This window comes from Phocoena sinus, chromosome 12 (assembly GCF_008692025.1).
Source record: "Phocoena sinus isolate mPhoSin1 chromosome 12, mPhoSin1.pri, whole genome shotgun sequence".
Classification (NCBI taxonomy): domain Eukaryota; kingdom Metazoa; phylum Chordata; class Mammalia; order Artiodactyla; family Phocoenidae; genus Phocoena; species Phocoena sinus.
The window spans coordinates 84,922,121-84,950,106 of record NC_045774.1 but is presented as its reverse complement, the minus strand read 5'-3'; the positions used below and the strand labels follow the sequence as shown (position 1 = coordinate 84,950,106).

The 27,986-nt window shown below is 37.7% G+C and overlaps 1 protein-coding gene across 1 annotated transcript in view; it reads left to right on the top strand.

The window, feature by feature from the left end:
- Positions 1–27,986, top strand: part of ADGRB3 (adhesion G protein-coupled receptor B3) — an 815,189-nt gene that overhangs the window by 164,600 nt on the left and 622,603 nt on the right. The gene's annotated exons all lie outside the window — the stretch shown is intronic.

Here is a 27,986-nt window from a genome sequence, read left to right as displayed (position 1 = left end):
AGAGCTGATCTCCCTGTGCTATGCAGCTGCTTCCCACTAGCTATCTGTTTTACGTTTGGTAGTGTATATATGTCCATTGCAGCCCTCTCACTTTATCACAGTTTTACCCTTCCCCTCCCATATCCTCAAGTCCATTCTCTAGTAGGTCTGTGTCTTTATTCCTGTCTTACCCCAGGTTCTTCATGACATTTTTTGTCTTAAATTCCATATATATGTGTTAGCATACAGTATTTGGTTTTCTCTTTCTGACTTACTTCACTCTGTATGACAGTTTTTCCCCTCATTTCTCTTATCAAGCATTTGGAATTATTTGGAATTATTTCTGGTAACTTTTTCCATGAAAAGCATTTGGATTTATGATTCAATTCAATTTAGGATCCTGGATAAGCCTAAAAGAAGACTTCATGGGCACACAGTTCTGACAGAGCAGAGGAAGGTGTCTGGGAAGGCTCCCAGATCTTCCAGGATCTTAACCCCCTGCTGGCCTCCTACCCCTGTGGGAAGATAGCTGGGTTTTGATCTTTAAAATTTGCTGCTTGTTATTATAATTCCAACAGCCCACAGTGTCTTACCAAGTGAAACTAGTCTTTTTGTATTCTTTGTGTGTGTGTATGGGTATTTATATACACTACGGGTGACCCCTGAACAGTGTGGGTTTGGACTACTTGGGTCCACTTATAAGTGGATTTGTTCAATAACAGATACTGCAGTGCTACATGGGACTGGTTGAGAGCGGGGGTGTGTAGCTGGGGCTATGAAGGAGCCGTGTATATGGTGGGCTGACTATATTTATACTCAGATTCTCCACATAATAGAGGATGGGCATCACTAACCCCTGTGTTGCTCAAGGGTCAACAGTATTTACATCCAGAGGTTGTCCCTTTGTCTACATAGTCCAGTGTGAATTGCTTTCCTAGCTCTATGCATGAATTTGTTCTTAGGGCAGTTGTAATTTCTTCAAATTTATACTCTGTCCTTTAAAATTTTAACTGGCTACAATTATCACCCTTTTTACTGACTAGTTTATATTAGTTACAGACTCACTCATCATTGAAACAATCCTTCATATCTAAATCTGGAAACTATATGCAGTTAGTGTGTTATTTACTACCCTTGCATTCAGGGCAGAGTGAATTCTTCCGCTGCTGCTCTCTCAAGATGCATGTAAACCTGTCTCATTAGAACTCTAAGTGTTAAAAATCGCCTGCGCAGTTTGGAAATTGTATGTGAGAAGCAGTATTTCAGCTCAAATATCCTGTTTCTTACTTTCTACAATGTAACCAACCGAGGCTGGAGCTCCCAGATGGTAAAATTGTTTATGTATATTAGCAAATTTTATGTATCATTTAAATATGGAAATGATTTCAAAGCTCTAGCCAGAGCAAATAGGTGAATCAAAATAATAATCCCTTAAGGGAGAGCCATGTGATATTAAACCCATCTTATGTTTCGATACTGTATGTGTGTATTTATACTAATATATAAACATAGATCAATGAAACATAAGAACTATTAAAGCTGTGCAATCAGTTTGAAAATGCAAGTATTTATGTTCTACTCTTCTGCAAAATGAGATACTACCTGGGGAAGAAATTGATGCTATGGTAATAGCTCCAGCGTATTGAGCACAGACCATGCACCACTTTATATGCTCATCTATTTAATATTCACAACAACCCCTATAAAATAAGTACCATGATTATTTCCCACTTTACATATAAGGTGAGCCCTAAAGAAATTAAGTAGTTTACCCAGGATGTGCCAGTTAGCATATCTACAATCCGGTGGTCTATTTTAGTGGCTTTATTTACTTTGCAGTTTTGAAGGAAATGAGAGCTACAGTGATGAACCATATGCCTGTTAGGAATACAAGTCAGTAAGAGGATGAGTCAGGGATTGTAAGTCCTTCCCTGATAGATAATCCTTCCTGAGAGGTCTGTGTGTAGAAAGGATCACAGGGGTGTTGGAGTCTCATCACTTAAATCCAGCTTGATCTTGTCCTGTACTTGACTGTTAACTGTGCTCAGATAATTTGAAAGTTTAATACCAGGCACTGTTGGAGTCCTAAGATGGCAGAATGTTATATATCTTCCTTCAGTTCACATAGATCAACCAGAACGTTCTCAGTTGATTTCCTGGGGAAGGTCTATGAAAAATGTCATAAACTTTATTATTCTTAACCATCATTATTTTTTGCCAATTTTGAGATTATGTAAAATATTGACTAAAGCCAGAAGTACCCAGGTGGAACCAAGTGATGGGGCTTTTTAGTAACATTTCCATGAAGGTGAAAGTGAACACATGTGTAGCATTTAGATCTTCAGCCCCTGGGACCATCAGATGAGTTCAGGGATGTTAGCTGTTACCTGGGCTTTCATGCATATGCCATTGGAAACTCATAATTTCAACAATCTTACATTTTAAGACTTGCAATCAGCCCGTGGAATTTTTGAAAGAAGGGAGATAAAAACAGGAAGTTATTAAAGTGATCTTTGATAAACTACAGGTAAATGAAATAATCCTGAAGGAAAAACATATATCTTGAAATAAAACAAAGTATATAGTATAGAAAGGCACAGAACTCTAAGACAAATGGGATATATTCTTTAAAAATAAAGATTCAAGAAGCTGAAGGCTGCTCTGATAATACAGGAGCAGTTTTATATTTCTTCTTAAAATAATCAGATGCAAGTATACAGTGATAGAAATGCAAATCTTAAGGTGTTCTTAGCTAGCTAGAGGTTAAATCAATGTTTTATTCTCAAATCAAAACGTCAGAATTTTTCCTCAGTCAAGTTTTAATTTTTAAAGGTTGAATATTTATGAGGAATCTAAAAGCTGAAATTGTTGGAAGTCCTTGGGAAAAAGGTTAAGCTGAGTAATAAGTAAACATCAAATGTCATGAGTGAGCTTGAAGGTCTCCAAGAACACCTTGAATTAAAATGCAAAGCATCCGAGGAGAAAGGTCTGTATCTTTCATCAGATTTCCAAGAGTCCCAAAACTCTTAATATTTATTTCCTTATTATTTTATTATTATTTCCTTAGAACAATATTTTTTTTCTTTTTCTTTTTAACCTGTCCATGAACTGGACTGGCTTTGAGACTTCATACCTAATGTGTGTTAATGGCTTTGTATAATGTTGTAGAATCATAGGCTCCTAGAATTCCAGGTTCCATCTTTGTGAATCTCTTCTGTTTTTGCTGCCAAGTGAAGATAAGCCTGTGCTAAAGAATCACTCCTGTGAAAGGAGAAAAAAGAACCTTTTGAGGCAGGTAGAGTTTGTGTTCAGAGCTTTTCCTGATACTTGGTCACATTTCATAAGTTTTAGAATCTCATCGTTCCTTACTTGTAATAATGGTAATCATGTAGCATAAGGTTGTGATGGATTAAATGAAAAAAAAAAAATATATATATATGCATACCAGATAGAACTCCATTTTAGTCCAAGATTCTCCATTCTGTGATTCACCATCTTATTAGAATATTCTTTTATATACTCTACTGACTGTAATCTGCCAAGATGTAATTCTCCTCTAATCTTTTTTTTTTTTTGAAGCATTACAAGTCTAAACCCTCTTCTGCCTGACGACTCCTCCAGTCTTTCCTACTACTCTGGGGTTACAAGTGTTCCCATTATCTCTACCCTTCTTTTTAAGTGTCATATGTTTATGTCAGAGTATCTGTAGTCATTCTGCCACCAGTCTTTCCAAGTGATTTCTTAGAATTTCCTGTTTTCTCCAAAAGCCTCAGTTGAGCACTTTCTGACTGCAGATCTTCTGGGAATGTGCTTGGCCCATCTTGGGGGTTCACTGCATCAGTCTCTGCTGTCTTGGTGACAGTCCTACTATTATTGACCCAAATTCAGAGAACTGTGAAATGAAATGTTTGCTTCTATAACTTCTGACACAATCAGTCCAGGGAAGACCTTTGTCCACTTATAACAGCTTAGGCACAATTCTTTCTGGAAGTGAAATAAAATAGAACGGTTTTGCCAGACCACTGGGTGCAGTTTCTTAGGTGCTTATGTATAGGTAGCCTCTGTGGGGAAAAATCATGTAGGAGAACAAAACATATACGTTTTATGTATACTTGTATCTGTGCTTTGCATCCTCCTTTGTAAAATAAGAGAAAAGACTCTCACGGGTGAGGATACAAGATATTTGAAAATATTTTCAGAGACATGAGGAGAATTTGTTTTCCTAATTTCTGAGGGATTTTAGGGAAAATATGTCCACTTGTCCTCATCTGAAGGCCTGTCTGGAAGCTGAAGGGAGCCACTCCCAGAAACGAATGAGCCATGATGATGGTCCCTTGTACCTGTCATTCCCAAATCCATTCATTCCACACACGTGGGTTGGGTGTCTAGCATCTTCGAACGCTGAGATAGAAGCTTCTGGTTACAGGGAAGAGGAGGACAGTAAGAGGAGACAGACATGTAAACAAGCATGGTGGAAAACAACGTAGGGAAACGTTCCATCCTTCCCGAAGATGTAAGGGGAAGCTTTCTGAAGATATTTTCCATTTGAGTCTCAGCAGGTGGAGAGTGGGACCATTTTCAGCAGAAGGATGGAAGGGATACCTGCACCCCTTGAAACATGGAAGCCATCCACCCACTGGAGGGAGGGCTCTGGGTCCCCGTGCAACACTCCTAGGAGTCAGTTTCCTATTTAACAGAAGTTCGGGTAGAGGTTCCGAGTGGTTAAGGGCTTGGCCTGGAGGCTTCTGTTTACTGAGTTAAGTTATTGACCTTGAGGTGAAGGCTTCCAGCTCCTGCCCTAGTGACATGGTCATCTCGCGGAGTGCTCCATGGCTGTGGCTTCTAGAGACAAGGAGCCTTCCTCTGGTCAAGGATGCTCCTCCCATTTGTATCTGGATTTCTCTTCAGTCATGTTATTTTCACCTCTGTTGGACTGTAGACCTCAAACAGAAAGCTGAAACCATGTAATAACATTTGCTTTATTAGTAAACCACTGAAAAGCATCTTGGTTGGATGGGTTGTAACCTGTCACCGATGGATGTACCTCTGTGCCTTTCTGCCCTCATCAGGCTTCCTTCCACCCCCTTGTCCTTTCTCGGTGTGACATTTCCTTTATTCCCTTTCTAGTTGGAAGCAATTCTCTCTAAGATACACTTTTAAAATTAAAGAACTTCTTCCTGCTACCCCTCCCTCAGCAACAGACTTATTTTGCAAGTCAAGGGCTGAAAGTTTTAAATGACATTGAAAATACACTCATTAACATGGACGGTTTATTGAAAAACAATGAACCTACACATGACGTCAATTTATGGAAGCATATTTTAATTGAGTTTGGCAAATATGCATGCGTTCACAAGGCTTCTATTCTGGATTCCGTTCTCCATCTTCACGTGGAAGATTAGAAGATGAATAAAGCACTGGCCCCAGCCTCGAAGGGGTTCTAAGACTGGTAGGGAAGCCAAATATTTAAGCTAATGAATTGGAACACTGAATTCAGAGTGCAGCAGTGGGAGCACTTTTAAAATACAGAGAGGATGCTGATGAGAGGGTGACTCAGCCTGGAGAGGAAGGAGAAGCTTCCTGGAGAAAGGAACCTCAAGTTGTGCTTTCCAAACAGCAAAGGAGTTTTCTAGGAGGAGCAAGTTATTGGCAGCAGAATCTTCCCAGTAGAAAGAATGTTCTGTGTAAAGATGTTGATGGGTGATGACAGAAGAATGGATAAAGAAGGTGTGGTACATATATACAATGGAATACTACTCAGCCATAAAAAGAATGAAATTTTGCTGTTTGCAGCAACATGGATGGGCCTACAGAATATCATACTAAGTGAAGTAAGTCAGAAAGAGAAAGACAGATATCATGTGATATCACTTATATGTAGAATCTTATATGTGGACAGATCAAAAATTAAAGAAATATATATTGGATATTTAAATTTTATAGACCATATTATTATGTATTGATCTGATACATAATGTAAGTTTTTTTAAAGGAGATAAATACAATAGGACTAATTAAACAGGTATCACCATGGATGGATCTAGAAAATGTCATACTGTGTCAGACAGAGAAAGACAAGTATTATAGGATCTCGCTTATAATATGTGGAATCTAAAAAAGAATACAAATGAATCTAGATACAAAACAGAAACAGACTCACAGACACGGAAACCAAACTTATAGTTACGAAAGGGGAAAGGGAGGGGGAAGTGATAAATTAGGATATCTAAGGGGGATATGGGATTAACAGATACAAATTACTATACATAAAATAGATAAGCAACAAGAATTCCCTGTGTACAACACAGGGAATAATATTTAGTATCTTGTAATAACCTATATTGGGAAATAATCTGAAATATATATATATATAAACTGAATCACTTTGCCGTACACCTGAAACTAACAAAACATCGGCCTTAAACTTCAAGTGTGGAAGGACAGCAGGAAGAGGTAGGGTCCCGGCAGGGCTGGGTGAAAGGTCTTATATACCCACCTGACTGATTTGACTTTACCCTCTGGGCTGTGGGAAGACAAGAGGGTTTAAGGCAAGAAGGATAATTGAACAGTCTTACATAATAGAAAAAATAAATACTTTTTCAGTTTAAAGAATATGTTGGTGGGTAAAAGAAGGTAAAAAGAGTGCAAGTTTAGATAAGGGAGACTAGTTAGAAAAGGGTTACAAAATCCCAAAACAGATAATAAAATATTGAAACCCAAATACACATAAAGTCACAGCATAGCCACCATTCCACTAAGGCAGTGCCCTGGAGAAGGGAAGAGAGAGGTATTTAGGAGGGAGAATCCCCAGAAACTAGTGGCTCATTGGATTTAAATAGTGAGGAAGACAGAGCCCAAGATTACTTCCAGGTTTCAGGCCTTGGAGGAAGAACAGGAAGTGGTACCACCTACCTAGACAGGGGATGGGAATGAAGATGTTTTGGAGGGAGCAGTCATCTATTAATTTAACAAATATCATCAAGTGTTTGCTAGATGCCAGCATTGCTCTAAGTGTTGTACATATAAAAAACAAACCAGACAAAGCTCCTGTTCTTAGTTCACAGTCTGTAGAGAGAACGGATAATGTGCAAAAAAGAGTATATAATAGAATTCCACGTGGTGGTTAGGGCTCTAGCGAAAACTAAAGCAGATAAGCCAGTAGGGGCTGTAGGCTGGGGAGCCTGCTGGAGGCAAGACTGTTAGAAATATCTAAATATCTTCTCTCTGAGAAGGTGACATTTAACTGGAGACATGAATGAGGCAGACAACCACGTGAAGATCTGGAAGAGAGAATAGGAAACAGGAGTAATTTTGGCATCGAGTGGGAGTGGAGACAGCCAAGGTGGGAAATGGGGTAGGAAGTGAGTTTCAGAGAAAGAGGAAGTGGCCTTGCCATAGAGGAGAGTTGGGATTTTATGGCAGAAGAGTTTGGCCATCAGAGTGGCAATATCCGATTTCTGTCTTTAGAAGATTGTGATGGCTGTGGAGCATAGAAAATTGATTGTCGGAAGGTAGCATAGATGCAGAGCGACAAGTTAGAAAGCGGTTTCAGCAGTTCAGGAGGATATCACGGTGTCTTGGACTAGGGAGATGTTGAGCATTTGAGCAGTGTTTAGGATCAATATGTATTGCGATATATGGCTGTATGGATGGATGAGTCCCAAGGTGAGGAAAAGGAACAGTCAAGGAGGAATGCCAGGTGCTTGGCCTGAGCCATTACGGTGTAGGAAGAGCACAGTTTGGAGGGAATATGGAAGATGGGGAGATAAAGAGTGCAGTTTTGGACATATTAAGCTTTGGATGCCTTTGGACATTCACGAAGAGATGTCGGGTCCATGGTTGGACCGTGTTGTCAGGAGTTATGAGAGAGTTCCAGCTGGAGCGCTAAACTTGGGAGTCATCAGTGTGGATGTGAATGGGATCTGGACTGGAGGACAGTGGATGAAAGAGGGCAGAGGGGCAGTGAGCCTGGAGGCATGCAGAAATCAGGCTGAGAAGGGCGCTGGCAAATAGGGTGAGAAGAAACACTGAGAGATTTGGGGCATCTTATCTATGAATTTTACTGATAAAAATATCACTAGAAGGAGGGTATGGATCATTTATGTCAATTGCTATTGACAGGTCAGATAATTAAACCTTGAGTTACTGCAGAGTTTTAAAAATTAACAGGATTCTGCCTTTGAATGATCTAGCTGAAAAATTAGGAATTAAGATAACATATACACATTACTATATATAAAATAGGTAAACAACAAGGACCTTCTATATAACACAGGGAACCATACCCAATGTCTTGTAATAGCCTATAATGAAAAAGAATCTAAAACAGAATATATATATATATATATATATATATATATTAATATATTCTGACTGCTGTACACTGGAAACTAACACAACATTATAAATTAATTATACTTGATAAGTTAATTAAAAAAAGAAGGAATTTGGCTCTTACCCAAGAGTATTTGGGAGAGAAGTTCCCTTGCTTCCTGTGTGCTTACTATAGCCATTTTGGTTTTTGTTTTCCTTTTTCAGTTTAGAAGTTCCCTTATAAAAAATTATTACAGAAAATGTTAAAAATGAAAAAAAATTGTAATTAAGACCAGTACATATAAAACTATTGTACAAAAAGGAGAGTATCATTGCTTAAGACAGGTACAAACCACTGTGGTGGGAGCAGGAAACAGGGAATAGTGTCTAAAAGGCAGACGGCGGATGAGACAGAGCAAGCAGCCGACTGCAGAGTCCAGAGCACCTGAGACCAAGGAGGCCTGCTTCCTCCTGACAAACTGTTTCGTGCAGAAACTTGATTCTGAGACAGAAGGGAAAGGGACTCTGCTGCTGCTGAGATAATAACGAAATTTCCTTTCAATTTTCTCCAGCTCCATTGGCCTGTGTGTTTAGGCTTAATTAATACGTATTCAATTAATTATTTTACTTGCTTGTTGCCCATGTGCATGGTGGGAAATATCAGTCTCCTTTGCCCTGTGTTATTTCTAGGAGTTTGCAGAACATGGGTACATCAGATGCTCTCTTCTTAACAGAAAAGTTTCTCTCCCCTGCACAGCGTCATGATTTATTCCTCGAGGCTGTTAGCATCACTCTCCTCCAGTTTGGGGCTTCAGACAGGCTTCAAACTCAACAGAAAGAGTGTCTCTATCCTGTCCTTATCGTGTTTGATCTCCCCAATACCTCTCAACCAAGAGCACAAGGATTGCCCCTTCCTTCTTAAGCCAAAGAAAGATATTCACGTGGAGTGGATAAATGCACTCTTCTCCAGTCTGTCCCACTAGCCTGAGAAATATGCCCAGACGTGTCTGAACTACAGCAGAGGACATAGCCTAAGATTAAGCTGAACTCGGCTACGTAGATTCTAGGATTTATAAGAGATTGAAAGCACACAATAATGAAGCAGACATAAAAAATGAATCTTAGATCCTTAGGCAAGAAAAGGAAATAATCCAACTTTATTTTTCACTTGAAGAAACTGAAATCCAATAAATTTAACGGATGCATCTAAAGACACAAAACTGAATTTTGTAGAACTCAGACATGTACCCGAGTTTCCAAACCTTAGACTATTTCTTTTTCCAATAAAGTAAAAACGCACACATACACACAGAAATGCCACGGTAACTGAATTTTCAATACAGTCTAATTCTTTCCATTGAGTAGGTGGATTAATTTTACTGTACTCCCGGAAACAAGAGCACTGTTTGGGAAACAAACGTGGTAATATGTGGATGCATCATACTACAGATGCAGAAGGAGAAGTACAGTCATGCTTGGCTAATTTCTCTTTGTGTTTCAAGCTTCAAATTGTATTCACTTGTAGTGGAGAAGCAATAGTTTTGACTAGATCTGCTTAGAGGATGGGGAACTTAATAAATATTGACAAAGAGTATAAAATCTTAATACTTAATTTCTGAAGTTCATGAATCTTGTGTAAAATAGCAGACTATAACAAAATAATCGTAGTGATGTGTGTTTCCAGAAACCACTGGTCAGTTGAAATACAAGTCTAACTGAACTAATGCTTGATTAATGAATCAACGTAAGCAGTTAAACCAATGGCCTTGTGTAGATAATGTTAGAGTTTTAAAAATTTATTTGTGTAAATAGCTGGGGATTAGATTTTCCGGGTAGGTGGTTAGATAAATACAATCTCCAGCAATCCAATCCTGGTTCCACATTCCTACCAGTGTTACCTTTTTAAAACCCTCCGTTTAATTCAATCCCCTTATTTAAAATCTTTTCCCCTGTTTCCAACAGAATGAATGTCAAACTCCTTTATATGGCAGTCAGGGTCCTCTCCATCTACCTTGACTTACCTTTCCAATGGTGTCACTGGTCCCTCTTCCTCAATCACTTTTCTAGCCAAACTCTTTTTTTTTTTTTTTTTTTGCGGTACGCGGGCCTCTCACCGTTGTGGTCTCTCCCGTTGCGTAGCACAGGCTCCGGACACGCAGGCTCAGCGGCCATGGCTCATGGGCCCAGCCGCTCCGCGGCATGTGGGATCTTCCCGGACCGGGGCACGAACCCGTGTCCCCTGCATCAGCAGGCGGACTCTCAACCACTGCGCCACCAGGGAAGCCCTGATCCTTCTTTACTGGTTGAAAGCCTATGACTTCTTCAAAGACCTCCATCAAATATCAACTTATTTGAGACTCCAATAACTGCTTCTGGACTCTGTTATAATTCAGAATCTCATATTCACAGGACCCTCCAGGCTACTCAGCTGTCCCTTTCCCTACCGAGAGTTGCATTCTTTTTCCATTCTCCAGAGTGGCCAGTTCAAATCTACCACTCTTTTCAACTCTCCACTATTTTCAAGCTGCCCTTACTGCTCATTCAGCTGACTCACTGAGAAACCAACTGGTCGGTGTGAACTCGACCAAACTGTACCCTCAGCTTCCAGTAGACCCATCCATGCCTTCACTCTGGCTTCCCTGCCCCACGTTGCAGCGTGTCCCCTTCCAGATCGCCCACCTGTGCTCTCCGTGGCGTCCCTTCCCTTGTCTCGGATGATGACCTATTTCTCGTACCTTTGATATCTTCTTTTCCACTACCTCCTTTCTGTCAGCCTACACTCTACTTGTTTTTAATTTTGTTCATTTTGGTTCATTTTAAACAACAGTGTTTTCCAGTATCTCTGCTGCTTTCTCCAGCATCTGCCACGTTGCTCATTGCTTGCTTTTTATTTGGTGAAAACTATGTGGAAATGCTAGTGGATACCTATGACTCCACTTCAATTCTATTTATTCCTCAATTCCGTGCTCCCAGGTGTTAAGTCTCCCTGCACCGCTGACGTGGTTCTGAAGTCCAAATCCATGCTCTTTCCATCTTTGATCTCATTCTCTTCACTTTTCTCCAACATTCTTTCATGAAATACTGCCCATTTCTGGTTTGAAGAATATGGATTTTCCAGTATTTGCTCCTGCTTTTCTGACTCTTTTCATGTTTGTCAGGAGCTGAAAGCCTAGTTGGACATGCCTTTCCTCAACTATCATCAGTGGCTCCCCATTACCTACATAATAAACGTACTGGCCTGTCACATTTTAATACAATCTAACTTTTGCACAACCTTTTAGAGCCACACCAGAAGGCCTCCAAAATATCATGCACACTCATACCTCCAGGCCTTGGGTAACACTTGCTCTCTGTCTAGAACGCTGGTTCACACTTTCCAACTAGAGAAAGTCATGATAATCTTGCAAATTATCTCCCAAATGTCACTCCCACTGGACCACCTGCTTTCTCTAATTATTACGTGGAGAATTAGCAACTGCCTCTGTTGCTTTCCCATGTTTTATGTGTATTACAAACTTTCAGTAATAGTTCATGTCTTATATTGAAAGTATTTTTAAAACTTTCTCTTTCCCATTAGACTATTTCCTCAGTTAGGTTAGGGTCTGTATTCATCTTTACATTCACAGTGCTTATCACAGTGTAAGTGGTCACTACATATTGATTTATTTGATAATAGTTTGTCCGCAATCAGAGCTCTTTGGTGAGGGCAATTCTATAATATTCCTCCATATCACATATCTCTATAAAATCAGTTGATGAAAGAGGTTGAATAAAAAATAGCTTTTCTACTATTTAAATGGTGAATTTGCATTCAGGGATAAAGTGTTTGCTGTAATGACTACAACAGATTTCAATATTTTATTTTTTTATAAATTTATTTATTTATTTTTGTCTATGTTGGGTCTCCGTCGCTGCGCATGGGATTTCTCTAGTTGCAGCGAGCAGGGACTACAGTGCGCGGGCTTCTCATTGCGGTGGCTTCTCTTGTTGCTGAGCACGCGCTCTAGGCACATGGACTTCAGTAGTTGTGGCACGCAGGCTCAGTAGTTGTGGCTCATGGGCTTAGTTGCTCCGCGGCATGTGGGATCTTCCCGGACCAGGGCTTGAACCCATGTCCCTTGCATTGGCAGGCGGATTCTTAACCACTGCACCACCAGGGAAGTCCCCAGAGTTCAATATGTTAAATTAATATTTTAAAATATAATTTCTCAATTTTTTGTTTACATATCTGATCATTCAAATTCAATTAATACTAACTGTAGCTCTTGTTTTTCATCTTTCATGATTTATTATCTCTGACTTTTGTCTGATTTCTCACGTTCTATTAAAATGTGTAGACCACGGTTCTGAAAAAATGCCTGCTTAAAATGAGTTTATACTCTGTGTACACTCTACAGAACAGAATGTGAACATTTTACAAACTCTTAATCTCCCCCCAATATTGATCACTCACTTGATAGCTGTTTCTTTTCTCAGTCTAATTTTATTGGATTTACTTAATTGAACTCCGTCTTGCTAATGAGTATAATTGACTGGTTAAGAAAGCCTAATACGGGGCAAGTTCTGTCTTATTAAACACATGAAAGAAAGAAACTCCCATCCCGCAGGGGACATTCTGGAATTGTTTTCATTCTCTGAAGGCCTTGAGACCAGAAATAAAAGTTCAGAATATCTATAGCTCTTGAACTGTGGGAGGAGGCGTTTGGTGCCTGCCTTCACCAACTGGTTCACATCTCAATTGCAGGAGCCAAGTCTTAGGTGACTGCATAAGGCACTTATGTGCCAGAGCTCAGCGAGGGGCTGTGATTATAGATGTGCATGAATGAATGACCATGGTAATTATTTTACACACTTAAATTCATTACGTTATCTTTCCTGTGTAGTTTTACGATTATAAGTGTTTGCAAAATCGATGTTCATGATTTGACGAAATGAAAGTACTAAAGTTAAGATGGATTATTTTTTAACTCCTGAGGATTGGCTTTTGTCCTTTAAAAAAAAATATACAGACATCATGACAATATAAATAAACTGTCCTTATGATTACACTTGTCAACTTTTAATATGAACACTTTGGTTTATATAATCACAGCCCACATTTTTCTTTTGTAGTCAGTAAAGACCTTACCCAGTTACCAGAGGTTCAGAAATAAATAGGTACTCAGAGTCTGAACTTCAGGATGAGTGCTTCATATTTGTAGATTACAACTTTGGATCTAAGCACCTGAGTTCAGATTTTTAAAAAAACTATAACACTATTAACATTTAAAATGTTAAAAAAAAGAAAAAGCCCTCATAATTTTAGAACCTAGCAAGTCATTGGCATTACCTTTCTGTGTTCCATTCCAGATAAATTTTCTGACACTAAGTTGGAATCTTAGCATATATACAGTTTTGTGTTCTGTGTATTCACATATTGCCAAACAGAATTGTCTGTGTTGTTAAAATCTTTTATATTATTATTCTAATGGTTGCATAGTAGTCTAGAGATCTGATATTCTAAAATTTACATAACACTCTCATTACTATTTACTTACAAAATATTCAAGTTTATTGTATAGACTTATAAGCCAGCAAGCAGCCTGAATTAAAAAGAAAAAGTACTTATAATTTCACTTCCCAGAAACAATGGCAATTAATATATTAGAATATATCTTGAATCTTATAAATATCTAGCTATCTTCTTAAGTTTTTATACAAGCAGGCATATAAATATATATATGTATATTTTAAAATGTGACCATATAATATATAATAAAAATATACAAATTATAATCAGAAATCTTATTAATATATATTATGACCAATATTTACATTTATAAATCAGAGTTATCTGCATAGTATTTCCTTTCTGAAATATAGCATAATTCTAAAGTGGTCCGTATTACTGCACATTTAGAATATACTTAATTTGTTGCAATGCTATAGAAAACATCCATATCATTATGCAGTTGTCTTATTAGTTACTTAAAATAAATTCCTAATGTAGTGTTAAAGGTATGCACATTTTTAAGGCTTTGATACCTGTGCACTAGACAGCATCAAGAAAAGGTTATGTGATGTTACATTCCTAACAGCAACGATGTAACACAACTTAGCCTTTTTGAACATTTAAAAATAACTCTTTTAACATGAATTGCTGAATTTGCATGTTACAAAATATCTCAAATAAAACCCAATTTTATTATAGATAAGGTGAGATAATGGTGACATTGGACTTGTTCTTTTCTTATCCCATTGAAATAGCTATGAATTTCTTTTAACATGACAGTGATTAGTGATGTGTTCTCTGCTTGCCATTTGACCATAAATTCCAAAATAAAAATAGAGACAGTATGGTAATGATGCACAGGCAGTAGCATTTCAATTATCAGTAGACTGTAGACAGAGTTCTTTCAAATTAATTTTAAAAACGTTTATGTGTATTTCACTTAAGTGAGGGCTCAGAAATCTGTGAAACCTTAAAAAAGAAAAAAAAAACTAGAGTTTTTTGTCTAGGATACTGTGTGGAACCACTTACAACAGCTCAGTTAGTTAAATGTGTCATTAGTTAATAGTTGAAAGAATTTCAGGGACTGAGAGTTAGGAAAACATTTAAGTATGCAAATTTTTATTTGCATTTCCTTTAATACCTAGTCACGATAACTTTGTTGTGCCTTAAGAAAGCTCTAAAATATTTCTAAAGTTAGTTCAATAAGCATATTTCAAGATCAGATTGGTCTTATTTCTTTTTTATCTCTGAAAAAATAAAGTCAAAATAAAATTAAATCAGACTTCCAGGGATTCCAGTGTGGTAGTTTCTGACCTGGCATTTAGGGGTGTCAAAAGTCCAGTCAAAGGGAGGGGTGCTTGTTTTGGTGACATCATCTGTCACCTTGTCAGCTGGACACCAAGTCCAGATTTGGCTTCTGTTTCAGATAATGTCTCTGGAACTGTTCTCAGTCCCACAGGCTTGTTATCTATATAAGTCTGGCAAAAATACCTTACTTCTCAAAACCTTTCTTTTGCTATCTCTAAGTATGCATTTGCTACACTTAAGATTTTTTTTTCAAACCTAATCCCTTGTCAATACTATGTATATAGTATCTTTTTTTTTTTTTCCCTCCTGAACAGTTCTTTTTGTCCCCAAGGTACTATGTGCTAGGAATGGGTAAAGTGGAATGTATAAAGTTAGACTCCAGATATAATACTTGTATATTTCATAATACCCCTCAGAATGTACTAACATCCATGAGAGACTATACAAGATAACTCACAAAAAGTACATTTTGTATCCATTCGAGGGTGGATATCCTCAGGAAGGAAGAGACAGGAAAGGTTGAAAAGGGTCAGAAGGAGAGGAGAGAAGGGGGAGAAAGGAATAAAATGAATGCCGAATGAATAAAAGAAGGTCCTTGCATAGGCAGCTGTCATCAGAGAATCAGCTACAACAGTATTTTTCCAAGTGTGGTCAGAGGACCACCTGTAAAAGCATTAACACTGGGCTTGTTAGAAGCAGAGCTTCCTGCATGCAGCTCCGTATCTGCTAAGTCAGTTTCTCTTGGGACAGGACTCAGGGATCTGTACTTTTCAGGAGCCCCGAAGATGATCTTGTGCCCACAGAAGTCTGAAATCTACTGATTTCTAAGTGTAAAGTTAACTGAAAATTCTGACCGGTAGCCTGATTTAAAAAGATTGTGTTGGCTTAGAAACTCATACGTTTGACTTGTTCTGAAGCATTAAGAACAGTATAAATGCACAGAACCCTCTAAGAAAATAGACTTTCCATGGAGAACGCATTGGAAAGCAGAAACTGTTGAGGACTTACTCACTTACTGTTCACTCCTGTTGGAAGGCTCATCTTGAAAATGCAAGCAGGGACATATTAGGATAGAATGACTATTACCTACAGGGTTGTTTTTCTTTCATGAGAACCTAAATGATGAGTGTAATTAATGTTTAAGTAACACAATAATTAAGCTGTGCAAGTATAGCCTCTCTCTGAATTGCTGAAGAATACAAATTATTTTAAGAATTTGAATACCAAATGCTGTTTGTATGCCAACATATTTACTCTAAATCTATTGATGTTGGAACATATTTTGCCCAGGCAAATAATATAAATACCACCTAAATAGCAGATAATGGTAGTTGATCCTTGCTAATAAAAGGGGTTCATTTTAACCAAAACAATACATTTGGGAGCATATTTATTATGACTTCTGAGAGTATAAGACTATTTCTCTATTTATATAATTTAAATAAATTTTTCTCATCTGAGAAAAAAAAATAGCAATAGAAACCAAGAAGTGAATTCACAGCCCCAAAGGTCAAATGCTAATTTTGGATTTCCTTCATTTAAAAAAAATATTACCAATATCAGTGTCAAAACTATTGATTATTAATGAAAAATACATTTCCTGTGGCGCTCTTTTTGACTTGTACATTTTAATCTCTGTTAAAAACATATTAATCTCTGTGTCTTTTCCCTCCAATGTTTGAAGTTGAATCACAACACAAGGATATGCAAATCAAGACAATTCTTTCCACAGCTCTGAAAATTTAATGTCAAAAAATACATATTTTAGCATACATTATTTAGTGAAAAGTTCATTTTTATTTTTCATGCAAAAATGCTCTGAGCTTTGTAGTAAGAGAATTTTGTGAGTTCCTGGTTTTACCAAATGATTTAGGAGTTTTAACTTCCTTGTGGGTGTCCAAAGATGTTAATATTTGACTTTTTTCTGGCATTGGACTAATTTCCTTTTCATTCTGTTGTTGTTGTTATTGTTATTATTACCTTATGTAGGAGCATAAATGGAAAATCACTCAAAGGATCAGTGACCGATGACAAGCACAAAACTCCTGGCCAATAATGTAGGCTGTGTTGGGCAGCTGTGATTCCGGGGAGGATTGAGGCATGTCAGGTCCTTAGGATAGAATGGAGTAATGTTGTCTGTAACTCAAAATGTCCCATAAATGCTTCTGAAAACAGTCACACCATCAAAAACACCAGCCCATTGAGAATCACTGCCCTGGACAGGACCTGCCATGACAACAACTTTAGTTGTTTATTTATATAATAATAATTAAGGATAAGAACATTTTGATTCCTAGGCACCTGCATTTTCTGTGTATTGGAAACTTGCTGAGTTTTCTACATCTATATATAAACAAACCAGTGTACCGAAGTTTATATATGGCATAAACCATATGGATCTGACTAGGATTTGTATTTCATGAGTTTTCTCTTTTTTCTTTTTTTTTTGATGACTCAGTGTTAGATCTCACCATCATGCCAAATCAATTATTTTTTTTTACCAGTTACTCATAGAACATCAGAATGGACCAGGCACTTTTCAAAATGCCATGGGAAAAATGTGATATGCTAGAGCTATACAGACAGACAGATGATGATGGCAGATAGATATAAGCATACACAAAACTGATCTGCTATTAAACATATGAATAGTTTTGAGTGATTGAGTCAGTGAATACTCTAAGAATTGAGTGAGGAAGAATTCATTTTCAGTTGTAATAAAGAAACGATTGTAACGATTGTAGAATTATTTGGCCACTGTCAAACCTGGGGTTTGAACAGGTGTCAAGAGGTGCAGAGGCAACGGCATAAATAAAAATATGAGTCTGCAACCGTAAAGTGGTTTTGGGAGACACAAATAGGTTAGTAGACGGACCCCTACTATTGCAGGGACCTCATGTGAGAACTGGTATATGTGTTTGGGACCCACTTGTAAAGAGTCTTAAATGCCAGGCTAGTAGACTTTGAAATTTATCCTGTGGGCAGCAGAAAGCCTAGGGATAATAGAAATCTTTACATGATTAAATATGCTGAGGGTAGATTAATCTACCTTAATTCTTATTTCTGAATGACTGTACCCGTTAGTGGCCTGTGTAGCACATTAAGGTTTATTCTCCTTACAAAGTGTCATTTATCAGATGATTAACTGTGAATGTTGCTCCCACCGGGCCATGTACAAAGATCGCTACTTAGAGGTTCTTCAAGAATTGAGTCCAGGGAACCTAAATGCTCTTAGCATCCTCAATACAGCACACTACTTTTGTACCCACTGGGCTAAATTGTGCTTGGTAGTGTCAGCTAAATATGTTAAATAGTGACCCTTACATAAGCTGGCTTCCAAAAATACCAGATAGTGGTACCTACATAGCAGGTATGTAGGCCCACCTTAACTTAGCACATGCAGTAACCAGATGGTGAAAAGAATTTGACTTTGCATGAATAATGTAATGCTTTGTTTCACACCCATTAGCCAATCCTTCAGAGAGCCCTTGCTCAGACGCTTTAAGTGTTCAATAGGGAGTTTAAGTTAGAACTTACATTTCAGTTCTTACTCTCTTCCTTTACAGTCTTCACACACTGAATACTGAATCTCAAAAGATGGGCCTTATGTAGTTTGAATCTTTGTATAAGTTAATTATAGCCTTGGCATTATTAGCCAACTGGCTGAATTTATCAGAGTCAACTGAAGTAGTCTAATTTTTATGAAAAAGTAAAGCAACAGCATTCTGTCTAATGTTATTGAGTTAGGAGACCCTTCTTATTAACTTCCCAGAGGAAATATTTATTTTCTTAGTGTACTTTTTCTTGTTCCACAAATACTTTCAGTACTGAATATTCAACTTTCATGATACCCACATGACTGATTTGATTATCATGAACACTTATCTCTGTGTGAGATTATGTGTATGTGTCGTCCATGCCTGAGATAATAGTTCCCTGAAAACTCTTGCTGAATTATGAAACTCAGCCAAAGAAAAAAAATCACCGGCCTTAAGCATATTTTGCATATATAATTGCAAAAAATAGACATATGTTAAAGATACACAGCCAAACATCCTTCTTCCACAGAACTTTAATATTTGCATTGCTTTACATATTTCCAAAAGAATGTAATAATTTGGTTGGTGTATGTTAAGCTATATTTGATACTTTTTTTAAAAAGTCATAATATTACACAATATTTTTCATACTCACATTGATAGATTTATTTACCAGACTCAGAATCATTTTATTTAGTCTCTTCTCATGCAATATTAAGCTTTCAGCTGCAAATGATTATCCTCCTCAGACTAAAGAACTTCTAAAATCTTTTGCAGTATTCTCTGAAATTTTAATGGCACAATATGTCGTAATTTTTAGACTATAAAAATACTTTGGAACAAAAATATGTCAAAAAAAGAATATGGTAACAGGAGGCAATTGCCTTTGGACATTACAATTTATCTAAAAACGTTAGAAAGCCTTTAAAATAGTATCTATTCATGGCGTTTCATCTTTCTTTCCTATTTGTTGGATCGTATATGCTTTTGGTTTAAAACTGGTTTGTGATAACGTAAAATAGATAGCTAGTGGGAAGCCAGCCGCATAGCACAGGGAGATCAGCTCGGTACTTTGTGACCGCCTGGAGGGGTGGGATAGGGAGGGTGGGAGGGAGGGAGACGCAAGAGGGAAGAGATATGGGAACATATGTATATGTATAACTGATTCACTTTGTTATAAAAACAGAAACTAACACACCATTGTAAAGCAATTATACTCCAATAAAGATGTTTAAAAAACAACAAAAACAACAACAAAAAAACCTGTATATCTTGAAAGAAAACCGTCAATCGTATAGGCAGACAGGGGGAAGGTGTCTTCCAACATCCTTTCTTCTATTTTTAGCTTTGAAAGTTCCTGAAGGACAAGGATCCATCCCTGGAGGAAGAACAGAATAATTCAAAGATTGAATAAAATTAAATGCAGTGGGCAAAAGCTTCTATATGAAAGTATAAAAATTAGTTGATATAGGAAAATAAATGCTATTTAATTGATTTTAAATTAGCAAACTAAGTTAAATTGACTTTGAATAAAGTAATTAGGCACTCTTGAATATACTGAGATGTATTTAAATCTGAAATAAACCTAGAAGTATTTAGTTTGGAACAAGCAGCCAATGCTTATTGGAATAAAAGTTATGATTATTTATTACTGTGAAAATGATTAAGAATCTGTACTGAGTTATGAGACTGTTAAATGGAGAGTTATTAGAAAACATAACAGAGTATTAATATCCTAATTATATAAAATTGATTTGTAATTAGCTCTACAGGAGTGCAAAAAATAATTCCTGCAGTATTAATGACAACCAGATTAAAGAGGAAAGCTTTCTTCCCTCTTGCTGGTTTGCAAATTCTTATTGATGAAACAAATATATTATTTATTTTTCTCTAAATGCTTATGGATCCCAACCTCCCTTTCCTACTGCATGAAAGTTTCAGTTGTTTCTCCCTACTTGGCCTTAAAGTTATTCATGGAATCACACAAAGGCTACAACAAATGAGAAAAAGGAAAGAAAAAAAAAAAAAGACCCAACCCTAAACAAATTAATATTTGTAAATTATTTGTAGATGGTGTTGGCGTGCCCTTTATTCCCTTCAACTATGTGTTTCAATCCCCTTCCATGTAAGCAGCCTTCAGGGGCTACATCAACACCAGGTCCCCACACACGCAGCCAGCCCTCCTCAGCCCAGGCCTGGGCTTTGTTTTGTTTTTTTGAATGAATAAACAAATATAGTTTATTTATACAATATAAATACACCACACAACAAAGATAAATAATGAACTATTGCTACATACATGATGGATTCATATCAAAAACACAAGATTGATCAAAGAAACCACCTACACAGGAAACATATACTGTGTGATTTCATTTAAATAGCATTTGAAAATAAGCAAAACTAATCTATGGTGACAGAAGTAAGGATAGAAGTTACATTTTGGGGAGAAGGGAGGAGATACAGATGTCAGGTGACATGACGGGGCTTTTAGGTTAGGGTAATTATTCTATGTCTGGACCTGTGTAGTGATTAACCGAGTGTGTACTTTGTGATATGATCTATTGAACTATACCCTGGAATCTGTGTGTTTTTTTGCATGTAAATTGGACTTTGATAAAAGGTGTCTATTAAAACAAAAAAGATGATTAGGCCCAGGAGAGGGAATCCTGATAAAAGAAAAAGTCATTTTAAGTGTAGTATAATTATGGATGAAGTGTTTTTTTTTTAAATTTTGATTGGAGTAGAGTTGCTTTACAATGTTGTGTTAGTTTCTGCTGTACAGCAAAGTGAATCAGCTATATCTATAAATATATCTCCTCTTTTTTGGATTTCCTTCCTGTTTAGGTCACCACAGAGCACTGAGTTCCCTGTGCTATACAGTAGGTTCTCATTAGTTATCTAGTTTATACATAGTAGTGTATATATGTTAATCCCAATCTCCCAATTCATCCCACTGCCCCTTTTGCCCCACCCCCACAGTATCCATACAACCATTCTCTATGTCTGTGGCACTATTTCATTCCTTTTTATAGCTGAGTAATATTCCACTGTATATATGTACCACATCTTCTTTATCCATTCCTCTGTTTAGGGATATTTAGGTTGGCTTCTCATGACTCCCATTGCCCCATCAAAACTCAAAACTCTCTTGAATACCATCCCATAGTGGCCTTCTAAATTTCTTGTTGACGGCTCACTAGTCCAGTATGAATCCACCAATTGTTATTCTCTCAAATATTATTTGGGAAACACGTGGAGACTATCTCCTAACCCAAAGAGACTGGCTGACATCTTCACAACGTATTTTTTATGATATCTTTTATAAAATATACTTGTCTTCCACACATTGCTCCCCTGCTAGACTAAAATTTCTGAACAGTAAACACCTGTTTTACTCACCTCTCTGTTTCTCAGAGGCTAACACCACAGCAGCACCAGGCACTTGGCCACTATGGATATTTTGTAAATATTTGTTGAACAAATGAGTAGAAGAAAGACTCAGTACCAAGCTTGATATAAATGCCAAAGATCGAGGGTTTATTTAATCAGTTATGAGGTAATAAATGGTGAAAGTTTATTTATTCTTTCTACTTGTCCTTATATGTATAAAATCTGTGACTCTGTATTTCACATTTGTTCCCTTTAAGGCATTAGCTTTGTTCTTCTAGCTAGGTTTTTCTCCCTATGTCTGAATACTCTTTTCCAGCTGGTATCACTGTATAGTATAAAAAGGCTGTTGAATGTGGTCTGCTGCTAGAATGCTAAGAGGATTGTTAAGTTAAAGCACACAAGTCCTGTGTATAGAAAATAGTTAGCAAAACATTCAGCAACACACAAATGCCTCTGTAAAATGGGTCTATCTGGGGCTTCCCTGGTGGCGCAGTGGTTGAGAGTCCGCCTGCCAATGCAGAGGACACGGGTTCGTGCCCCGGTCCGGGAAGATCCCACATGCCGCGGAGTGGCTGGGCCCATGAGCCATGGCCTTTGAGCCTGCGCGTCCGGAGCCTGTGCTCCGCAACGGGAGAGGCCACAACAGTGAGAGGCCCGTGTACCGCAAAAAACAGAAAAAACAAAGGGTCTTCTAATAATCCTTAAGACGGTTGCAAGTTTTAGTAAAGATGTTTTTAAAAAGTATCTAGGATAGTGCCTGACATCTGTGGTAAGCCTTCAATAAATTGTCACTATGGTCGTATTTCATGCTGATTTTCAAGCCAAATGCACTTGTGAGTAGCAGAGAGTCAATTAAAAAGAGCGGTTATGCTACTACACACGGGAAAGTTGTATGGTAGAACTTTGAGAACAAAAGAACTAATGATCTAGTTTCACTATTTGCGTTGCCATCTACCTGCTCATTACTGTAAAATGACTGTTGTGCTTCAAGTGTTTAGTGTCATGTTTTGTATCTTTGGCTGGAGGTGAAAGGAGGAAAGTAGGAAAGAAAGTAACTGAGTTACTCTCTCTCTCTCTCTCTCTTTTCTTAAAGGAGCCAAAGCTCAGGGAAGAGAGTAGCTTTTTGTTCTAGTAACTGGGACCCATTCCTTCTGCTTTGCTAAGTTAGGTGAGAAGCTCACAGACCAAAGGCTTCAGAGGAGGAAGAATGCACATCACAGGCATGGTTCTCTGGGCCCTCAGCCTCTCCATCTGCACTGCCCCTGCAGTGTGAATGGAAATCAGCACACACAGTTCACTGGCTTCACGCTATTTATTTATTTATTTATTTATTTATTTATTTTGCGGTATGCGGGCCTCTCACTGCTGTGGCCTCTCCCGTTGCGGAGTACAGGCTCCGGACGCACAGTCTCAGAGACCATGGCTAACGGGCCCAGCTGCTCCGCGGCATGTGGGATCTTCCCAGACAGGGGCATGAACCCGCATTCCCTGCATCGGCAGGCGGACTCCCAACCACTGCGCCACTAGGGAAGCCCAGCTTCACGCCTTTTATGTCACCACTCTGTCACGTATAATCGAAAGCCGGGTGCCCACCTCCACTGGTGAGGAGTGAAGGAGCATCCAGCACGGCACAGGGCAGGTCCTCAAGTTTTTCTCCCTCCTCTTTCCTCTTCTTGACCCTCCGCCCAAACAGTTGTGGTGTGTAAAAACACTATTGGAGAAATGAAACAGCTTTGTTTGGTGGGGAAAACTAAGAGAAGGAAATTTTGATTTAGAGTCAGTTGTGTAACTAGCGTGAAACCTTTCTTGGAAAGGAGAAAAGGCTTTCTCCCACTAGCCATATAATCTTGGTCCCTGGGAACTTTTTGGACCTCATTTTCCTCCCATACAATGTAGGGTTAGTTATCTATTACTTGCAGCACAAATTATATACGGTTCCATAAAGAACTAGCAAGTCTTCTTATCCACAGACAGATGGACCTGAAGAAATGGTATGATATTTTGCCAATACAAAAATTTGAAAGACGGAAAATTCAAGGATGAGAAAGCCTCTCCATTCTTTATTTAATCTTCCAGACTTTCTCTCTTTCAAATTCTTAAAGAAAACCAACTCTCTGAGGAAGATAAATTTCCAAGAAATCAACAGTGCTTCTATAAAAGATTGATAAGTACAACGTTTCAGTGTAATAAAACATTTGACTTAAAAGGAACAAAGCACATGGCAGATGCTTCTTTATCCTGAACTTTCACAGCTGTCATCTGTTACAGCAGTGATGGTTGAATGAGTGGAGTATTGTTTATTCCACTAAAGAAATTATCCAGCTTTCAGTACATCCAGCCTTCTTTCATTTTTCTCACCTTTCTATCTGAAAGCAATGGCATACACCTATCTTCATCTGTAACTAGCTGCTTATTGCCAAGTACATGTGCATGTCCGTGACACTCACCCCACCCCTTTAAAATCTGGCTTTCACAAGCTTCACTCCATTAAAACTTCTCATTCCCATTTCAACAGCCCTCTAGCGGCCTGGAGGCTTTTACTCTCTCTCCTCCACAGTGTCTCTGCACTGTGTGGCTCCTTCTACCATACACGCTTTCTCCTCTGCCCCACTGTGCATTTCTCCTCCATTCCTTGTCTCCTTTAGTAGCCTGCCTTTCTCCTGTCTGCAACCAGATTGCATCCTCAGGTGACTTCTCTCTGTATGACTCTCCTTCTTGGTGTATTCGTTCATGACCACAAGTTGAGTTTAGTTAGTACCTCTAGCGCCGTGACTCCCAAATCTCTATATGTGGTCCTGACATATCGCGTATATATCCAGCTGGTCCTGGGTATCTCTGCCAAAACGAGGCACCACTGGGCACCTCAACGTCCAAAGTCCCAAGGTAAAACTCGCTGCATCCCTCATGGGGATTTATTTCTCCTTCCTTTCTTACCCTGGTAGTACATATCAGCTTTGAAATTACAAAGAAAACTTCACTTTCTCATTCCTTTTAGCTTCTTGTTTGCTTTGTGCTATGGAATTTTCCTCCATAGTGGAAAGTGAGTAGCGACTTGGATTCAAAGTCACTACTTCTTTTCCCCCCCACTATCACCGTACATCTTTTGTTACCTTCAGCCTGAGCTACTCTAATAAATACCCTTATCATTGGTTCTGCATCATCTCTTTTCCTTTCCTGATCCATCCTACATCTCTGCTAGGCTAGACTTATTGATTGTACAAGTTTCCTTCAAAGTAGCTTCCATGACCTTCTGCTTTGACTGGCATTCAAGGCCCACAGAAAGCTGATCGGCCTTGTACCTGGTACTTGCCTTCATGTTAATTTAATTTAACCCAATTAGTTTTACTGTAGCTATACATATCTCTCTACTTTGCTCATGGTTTCTCTTTTTAAAATGCTCTCTCCAAGCACCTTAAAAAGAGGTTATAGTGAATGCTCTATAAATACTAATTGAACACATAAGTAATTGAAGCTCCTAATTATTTGTTTTTACCTTGTCTTATAGCATTTGTATTACAGTGCTTTATGCTATGCTGATTTGTATATTTATTTTATCCTCCCTTCAGTCTGTAAGCACCAAAAATGCAGGGGCTTCATTTTACTTATATTTCTAACCCTGCCATGGTTAGCCCAGTGTACCATACAGGTGTACTCTCAAATATTTATTAAATTGAATAAATTATATTCATTCAAATCTATGTTAACTACTTAGATATTTAGATACAAATATTATTACTCATTACTTAGATACAAATATTAGTCAATACTGTGGTATTGGTCTCATTTTCCTTCTTGATAATATATTTTCAATGGCATGACTTAATGACCTCATCTGTTTATTTGTTTCTATAAAAATTTTAAGTGTTGATTGAAATGGACCATATATATAATCTGCCTCTTGTTTTTAAAATCTTGACAAAATCTAGTATAGTGTTGTATAAACTGAGAAAGCTTAGGAAAAGATTGATAATTTTAGTAAACTCAATTGATAGCAAAGCTGCCTTGCTTCATTTAAACTTTTTTGCATTAGAGACATTATTTATAACTTTCCAACATGTATCTTATTAAGAAACAAAGTAATTTAGTTCCATGGTTCAATTGGAGAATGGGAAAACTATCGATAATACTAGTTAAAATGAGGCTTGTACTTAGTGTGTCTCACACTCCTCCTAAGACAGACATTAACCCATTTAATATTTTACAACCACCACGGAAGTCCAGCACTGTTATTATTCAGGTTTACAGATGGAGAACATGAAGCACCCAGAGTTCATGTAAACTGTCCAACAGTAGAAGGCTCGGGGATCCACAAAGCTTGACTTCAGATTCTGTGCCCTGAGGAATGTTGCTTTCCTGGCTCTCCCTAGGGATGTATGTGCCTGTGAGATGAGAAAAAGGAACACTGATGCCATAAAGGAAATAAAGAGCTGAGAGGCTGATCTCAAGTGTGTTCCTAATATATCAGGCACAATTTGACAGCTTTTTATGTAACCAATTCCATCATCTCCAAATTCATGAATAATGAATTTAAGGAGAAGGCACAAAAAAGAGAAGTTAGGGGGAAAAGAAATAATTATTTGTAATTTGAGGCATACAATTCCAAAATTTATCAGAACACAGGGATCAGAAGCAGCCAGGTGAGACCTTTCTGATATTAGAGAATCTGGCTCCTTTTTGACTACTTCCTTTTTTCTCACATTTTGGTCCATTTGAAATACCTATTATTTGATATATTTGAGATGCATTGTCAAATAAGAATACTTTAAAATCTTTCTTCAGATAGACTTATTGTGTCCTCTGAAAGCTAATGTTCCTATTGTTTAGCAGTTTTTCTTATTAAAATTCAAAAGCTGCTATTCAAGGTCCATCTGATCTTGATTTGAACTACCAAATCTCCAAAGGATGAACCAAAGGAATAGCTCATCATGAAGATTAAAAAAAAAAAAAGTTTCTGTGTAAAGCTTCAGTTTTAGAGCCTTGGACTATGCCTTAAGAAATTCTATAAAAGATCTTGAGAAATAGAAATTGTCATCCAAGCATTTTACGAGGCATTTCATTTTAGACTCTGAATTAAATGACTTTCTGGTCATTAGAGATAGTGACAATTTCTTAAAGAGGTTGTGTTTCCACTAAGTTAAGAATCTTTGGAAGCATCATTTCCTTTTACAACCGACAAGAAAGCTGTATTGGTTCCCGAGCTAAAGAATAAGTCATTCCACTTCTAGGAATCTAATTGGAAGAAAAATACATAAAGCACAAAATGTTTTAGGCGCCAAGATGATTGCTACTCTCAGATAATTCACAGCAGCTGAAGAAGCTCTCACAGGGCAGAGGCAGGCAGGTTTCAAACCTTCATCTGTTTGGTGGAATAGTATGGAGCCACTAAAAGGCGCTATTAATGTTCATTGAAATGTTTAGAGCACAAAATTCAATATGATAATGATTCTAAAAAATGGGGCATAGAGAAAAATGGAGGAAGTCAAGTATAGGTACTTTTCGTACTTCAGGCGTTTTTACACTTTGAATGAGAAATTATTACTTTTATGATGGAAAAAAATGAGTTTACCTCAAAAATGTTATAGCAAGTTCTCTTTATTCTTTATTCTATGATTTATTTAAACAGTGGGGATGCTCACTAAGGTAATGAAGAAGAAAATATGATTACCTTTCTATGTTCTTGGTTTTTTAAGATCTTCTTGGTAAATAATGAGGAACACTTTTTTTTTCCAGTCATGGATATTATTTCCAATTGTTTATGGTATGATTTTTATAAGAACTACTCATATTTTGGTTAATAATCATGTCAGTGACGAGCAGTCTTCATGAGAAGCCATTCATGCTTGATGTGCCCTGTTAGATGATGTGAGAAGTTTGAAAAGATGTTTTGACTCTGAGGTCATGTCATAAAACAGGAAATGAAATTCAGTTGCTTTCCTGCACTAAGTAATCATTGCTTTTTTCTA